The following is a 7,321-nucleotide window of genomic DNA, read 5'->3' as shown; positions in this document are numbered from 1 at the left end:
GGCGACACTGGGCCTTGCGTCATCGCGGATATTGATAAAACAAGTAGGAATGGTGTAGTCTAAGAACAAGCGATACTGGACCTTGCGTCATCGCGTATATTATTGATACAAATAGGAATGATATAGTCTAAGAGCCAGCGACACTGGACCTTGCATCAGCGCGAAAATGAATAAAAAAATTAGGAATAATATAGTCATCGACCCAGCGACACTGGACCTCGCGACATCGCGGATATTTATAAAAAATTGGAAATGATATAGTCAAAGACCTGGCGACACTGGGCCTTGCGTCATCGCGGATATTGATAAAACAAGTAGGAATGGTGTAGTCTAAGAACAAGCGATACTGGACCTTGCGTCATCGCGTATATTAATGATACAAATAGGAATGATATAGTCTAAGAGCCAGCGACACTGGACCTTGCATGCTGAATGCTAAAAAAAATTAAGAACAATGTATCGTCGTTTTCTGATCGATTTTTGCAAAAAAATTTTTTAAATTTTTTATACATTTCTCACTTTCTATTGAGTATACAATAGCTGAAAACTATCTTATGAAATACGAAATAGAACACTTTGATCTAATGCACGCATTAATATTGCGGAATGAACTATCATTCTAATTATCATTCCTAACTTTGTATCCATGTCCATGATAACGCAAGGTTCAGAGTCGCTGGCACCCCATCTGTAAACAACAGTGTCTAAACGGTCGCGTCTAATCGTCATTCTGTGAGCAACAGTTAACATACCCATTAACCTTTTTTAAAATCGACTTTCACCATGGATTGTATAGTTATTTTTATTGTCAGGTTTCAAAATAAGAGTAAAAATTAAGAAAGAAAGAGATCTAATATGTCAGGCAAGTGTTTCAAAAATATATTTTATCTAGGGGTTTTTGAGACCGCTATTTCCAAATCTGAAGTTGAAATGTCAAAAATTAAATTTCATAATTGCTATAATTTTAAAAACATTCTACAGCGGATAAGTTTTCTGAAGACAAACGTTATTTTGTACTAAAATCGTTTTGACTTTTATACAATGTACTGTTTAGTTATATAAATTGGAACAGTTAAATTTGCAGTTATAACGAACTAATTTTTACGGGACAAAAATCTAATTCTCAATCAGTTAATCTGAACGACAAAAATAGAATCCTTAAAAAAATGGTTCAATTAAAAATTTATACAATAAAACATTTTCCATTTAACTTAAAATTAATATATAAATTAGTGTAAAGTCATTTATAAACTAAATAATAATTTTATTGTCAATAAGATGATGAATTTTTAACTAGTAAGATTAATTTTCTACTCAAATAGACGGAATTTCAAGAGGATACATCAATTTCCTTCTAAATAGTGGAAATTTTATTTAAAAAGTTAATTTCCAAAAAAATATTCTTATTTTTCAAAAACTAAGAGTTGAATGCCTACATGTTCAGAAAAAAATTATATTTTAACAAAATATAAATTTCTTGAAGATTAGTCTCATTTCAACATAAATGAAATTTTCAACTAAAATTGTGAATTTTCAGTAGAGAAATTGTATTTTTACAAAATTGTTTAATTTTAAGCCAACTTTTTTCGGAAAATTGTTAAAAGTTTCAACAAAAGTGATGCATTTTTAGCTTAAATAATGAATGATAAATCAATGATCAAGCCAAAACAAAACAGTTAGTTTTTTAACTAAGAAGATTAATTTTGCACAAAAATACGATTTTTCAACCACAGTTGAATTTTAAGCCTAAGAACCAAAATAGTTACATTTTCAACATTTTTAATCAAATGGTTGAATTTAAAACTAAGAAAGATCAGTTTTGAACCGAAAGTAACAAAATTAAATGTGCAAATTTAAACATTAATTTAAAAAAAATAAAACTATTTTTTTACTAGTACAATTTCGAACAAAGAAAAAATTACCTTTTAACAAATTAGTGGCATTTTGAACAAAATAATGATATTTTAAACTAAATAGTGGAATTTTTAACCAAACGAAATCAAGTCTCAACCAAAAATATCATGGTAGAATTTTCAACCAAAAAAATTAACTTTTAACGAATAAGATTTGGGTTTTATTATTGCGTTCTATTAATTCAGTATAAATTTTACCGCAAAAAAATTAAAAAAGGAATAACTTCTTAAAAAAGGATATTATTTCATGAAATTTAATTAATTTTGTTAATTAAAGTAATTGCTTTAGCATTAGAAATTGCTTTACCTTTACTTTTTCATGTTAGCACCGAAAAAATCAATCAGAAACTTCCTTTGATTACTAAATTATATTGTCTATTTTACTTACCCACAAAGTGATAGATAACTGTTGAGGTTATAAAGAGAGTAGCAATAATTTTACTCATTGGAAAAAATTGAGCAGCCTGCGTCTTAAAGAATTTAGAAGAAGAGTGTTACTGATAAGGTATACAAAATTAAGCATTTCTTAATATATACCGCACTGCATTCGAATTCAGTTAAAACTGGCTTTAACTGGTTAACACGCGAAATTAAGAGAAGTATTCAAGTGGTTTTTCGGAAAGCCGGAGAATTTTGTTATTCAATTTGATTTTCAGTTTATTTCAGACTCGAGTGCTAGACTACAAAGGTTAAACCAGAAGAGGAATAGTTACATTTTAGTTTAAAAAATGAGTTCAACCAATATTATCGAAATTTACACAAAAAAGTTAAAATTCTACTAAATAGAATGATTTTCAACGGTTTCAAACATTAATTTTTAACACAAAAAAATAATAATTTGTATCAACTTTAATTCAAATAAAAAAACAATGTTTAACAAAATAGTTTAATTTTCAACTTAAAAAGGTCTTAAGGGTATTTAAAGTTTTTCATGTTTTTTTTTTAATTTTAGTAAACTTTTGTAATCCTTCTCAATATTCTGTTAAAATTAATTTTTCAAAATAAAAAATGGTATTAATTTTTCCGAAAAATCTAAACAAAATATTTTCATATTCATAAAACTTTTCGAAATTTCTAAAAATCTTCTTTCGAGTATCTATAAAAAATCAATATTTAAAAAACAAATTTCAAATCTTTACAAATTTTCAATTATTTTGCATTAGTTTCAAAATTTCAAAATATCCCAAACATAATCGATTTTTCCTAAAATTTGATCTAGCAAAATAGCAAAATTTTCATTAAAAATATTCCATATTCTTTTTCAATATAAAGGGAACTATTTAGAAATTACTTTTGATTGTATTTCGTAATTGATTTTTTAAAATAAAAAGTTATTGGAAATTTTTCAATCTTCTCAAAATTTCAATTATTTTTTCATCTTTCCAAAACACACAAATATTTTTTGAAAACATTTAGTTTGCTTTAGATTTTGTCTATTACTTTATGCTGATCTAATGTTCTCTTTTAATAATAATAATAAGGAACACTTCAAATTAAATTTCATCATGAAATACAGTTATTTATTTTAAAAATGTAATTAAACAAATTGAAGGGTTCGGAAGTATATTTTGTTACATCACATTTTTGCATAAGGAAATCGGAACCTCTTTTTACATTGTATTTAAATATTAATTTCTTTTTTATTATTATTTATTTATTGATTTGATTGGCATTGCTATTTGATCAATTTATAATAAATTACTGTAACAGCATCGGCTATTCTCCACACTTCTTCGTCTAAGCATAGTCCTTAGCGTGACAAGGGTTGTTTAACACATCCCTTGTGTAGCGAGCCAGTCTACTTCCTCTCTCTTAGCAGTAAAGATCAATTACCGATAAAGAAGTCCTGTCTCACAGTTCAGGAACTTATTTAAAGAAAAGGTCTATTATTCTCCAGACCATTACAAAATTGCCGATCCTGCCAGGAACCCGTCTATGATATCCCGGGGAAAAAGTATCTATGGAAAAACCACAGTAATTTCAAACAAGGAGGATCTTCGACTCGAACCAGGACTCTACTGATTCTGTTTGCAGCCCAAGCAACGGCCACCAGAAGCCGAGACACTCAAGGGATCTACGGAACGTTAGTTAAAGATCTGTTATGGTTCGATAATTTGAGAACCACTCTAAACCATTTAGTCAGAAATGATTCCCCGTCTGTGTTTACTAAACATAAACCCAGATTGGGAAAACTTTCCGGGTTAAATCGCTTTAAAGTGGCAATCAGACGACCTTGCTTTCTCTCCATGAATCATAAAGAAAGGGAGAGAGTTGTAAACTCACACCTGGCGCATCTGCAATCGAAGGTTCCCCGTCACGCGCCAGGCCCGTGAATATGATTCACGCCGCGTCACCTCTCTCTCCCTCCCTCTCTCATTTCTTTCTCTTCCTTCCAACGGGAAAACGACAAGCGGTCGCCAACCTACGTATTATATACGAATACTGAATTCCCGTTCCTCTTTTTTTAAAATTATTTTTATTTTTCTTAAATCGGGGTTAGAGAGCAAAAAGAAATAATACCGGGGAGAATTTCTTTTTTTTAATTTTGTATTAAACGCGCACCTTTTTTCTAGCCTAAAAATCTTATTTTTACGAATAGTACCTACTCTTGTAAAATTATATGTTCTATAGTTCTCTTTAATTTCTAGATGTTTCTTTTATTTTTACTCTAGTTTTACCAGAGTTCTATTTGCCTTTTATCATTATTTCTACATTCTAATTATTCAATTTTTCTCCCGCAATTTATGTTTATTTTATATATTTACTCGTGTGAACTATATTTTCATTTTATTTCTTCTCTTTATATATCTGCTCTAGCTATTCTCCGTGATTTTATATCTTTACTTTAGTATTTCTACTCTTCAGACTTGCATTTTCAGACTTTAAATTTTTGTAAACTTCGTAAATATTGATTTCTTACCGTGTACGAAATCGCTACCGCGCGTTTCAAAATTCTATCTGCGCGCTCAACTTTAAATCTAGTAAGGATGGGCGGGACAGCCCGTACGCCCCTCCATCAGCGATACGAGTGGCCGAGAGGATCGGGCCAATCGGTGACCGGGTCGCCTCTCGGCTGGCGGAAATAAAGTTGGGTGCGTACAGGCGAAAGAACGCACTCTGATTTGGACTTCCAGTTCGGTAACCTCAGTCCCCTGGTTGCTTTCGGTACTTGTACCATTTTTTGAGAGTAAAAGTGCTTTCGAATTTTAAAAATAATTATAGCCTTTTTCTCTATCTCTCTCTCTCTTTGCTCTCGCAAGTCCTCTTTATTCTCCAACTCACTCGCTCACTTCTTGACCAGAATCCCGTTATCCTGCAATCCTCTCACACTCTCTCGTTCGCTCTCTCTCTCTCTCGTGGTCGGTAAGCTGTCAGCAGCCCCGCCACAAATGTTTACTTATTTCAGGGTCAGTAAGCTCTTAGCACCTCTACACGCTTTCTGTTTCTTTTTCAGAGGTCTGTAAGATATTTGCAGCCCCGCCTCAACCTCTTTTCTAACTCTCTACTCTCTTCTGTATCGGTAAACTATTCTAGCAGCTCCAGTAGCCCTCCCTTTCTATCTTTCCAAGGCTGGTAAGCTCCTAGCAGCCCCGTTTGCCTTTAGCTACACTTATTTCGGGGACCGGTAAGTTTTTTTGTGACTCTGATTGTCTCTGCTCACTCTATCATCCTCGAGTCCTCGAGCTCTTCATCTGCAGTTTCGGGCCTCTTAGACAACAGGCACTACAAGACTCCAGACGCCCCGGAACAGCCAAGCACCCCTTCTCCCGCAAGCGTTTTCGTGTCGACGAAAGCGATGGTGACGTCATCATCCTTGACGAGGACGGGCTTCTGCGCTCGCCGACCTGACGGCCCTCCACCAACAAACAACGACGGTGCTGCGCATGTCAGCGACACGCATGGATGGTCTCCAGACTTGGAGGTACCTCCTGACGGCAGAAGGGGCTCCCCGCATTACTTTGCCACCACCAACAAGTGAGCAGTATCAGAACCAGTCGATGGACCGACTGCACGAGTTCCTGCGGACCAATAACAGGAACCTACCCGTCCGAGGATCTCTCCCAGCCCCGATCAGCAGCAGCCAGAAGTCTTGGTAAAGAGCCTTTGCCCAGGAGAGCACGAATGTCTCGCAACGCCCGAGAAGACGCCACAAGTGATGGTAAAGTAGCCTCTGCCTAGGAGGGCACGAACGGCTCGCCACGCTCCAGAAGACACCGGCATCCTCGTGGTTAGAAGCATCTGCCCAGGAGGGTACAACGGCTCTCCACACTCCTTCCGCCCAGCATCCGTGCAATAGACGAGTCACACACACCATACATCAGGATACGATCGCCATCCACTCCTTTACCTACTTTAGATCAAGTCGGGTCACAAACCTAACACCCCGGCTTGTATCAGATCTGACGATCTTCCCATCCCGGAGAGAGTCCGCTGAGCCAAGCGAAAAGCTTCTGAAAGAAGCGCATCATCGAGCCACACCCGATTGAACCGCATAGCAGCAGGACGTCTACGGCAGTCGAAGTACAACTGCTATCTACCTGGCTGACACGCAACGAGGCGAAAGCAAAAAAAAAGTAAGGATTATTCTAGTTCTAACATGGTTACGAATCTTGTTAAGATATTTTCGCAGTATATAAGTCCTTCTCGCATACGTCGAACAGTGACTTAATTGCATTGGCGTTTTCGAACAGGCTAAGTGAAGAAACATTTCGTCGAATATGCTGGCGTCAGTAGATACGACGTTGTTGCTCCACGTCCTCTATCTCCTCTAATAAATAGACAATCTACTCTGAATTAACTTTGAGGCATTGTTTTAGGACGATCCCGCAAGTAAAGGGTTTTAAATATATCAAATATTGTAAAATTAATAACTCGATTCGCGACACTCACACCCGAAACTCGTAAATAGGACAAACTCGTGATCCACGCCTATAGGAAAATCTTAGCATACAATACCACACACAAACAGATAGTTCTTCGGATTCTGATAGCAGATCATGCGAATTAGACAATCCATTAGAACCGCACCCATGATGTCATCAGGAGATTTGTGTGAAGGTTTATACAGTGAAACCACGGATTCACCATTGCTGATCCTGAGAAAATTACAATTAATCGAAGATGTGCAACGGACCATAAGAGCTGATATGAGGATTTTGAGCGAGGAAGATTTAAAAAGGTTCAACGAGATAAGAGATTTCGCTAGAATCAGCAATGCCCTTCTAACAGAGGACGGATCCTTTCGAAAACGTGAATCTTAGGACTAGAAAGTAGCACCTAAACCAGCTAGAAGAACCATTCAGCCCGTTCCCCTAGTCCCGAATTCCTTACAAAATGGCATGTGACGATACGAGCCGGTTGTCTGTATCTACACACGACCATAGACCGAGCTGTAACGTAGCAGCGAG

The sequence above is a fragment of the Belonocnema kinseyi genome, chromosome 1 (genome assembly GCF_010883055.1).
Source record: "Belonocnema kinseyi isolate 2016_QV_RU_SX_M_011 chromosome 1, B_treatae_v1, whole genome shotgun sequence".
Lineage (NCBI taxonomy): Eukaryota > Metazoa > Arthropoda > Insecta > Hymenoptera > Cynipidae > Belonocnema > Belonocnema kinseyi.
The sequence above is the reverse complement of the archived record's forward strand: the minus strand, read 5'-3'. Positions refer to the sequence as shown.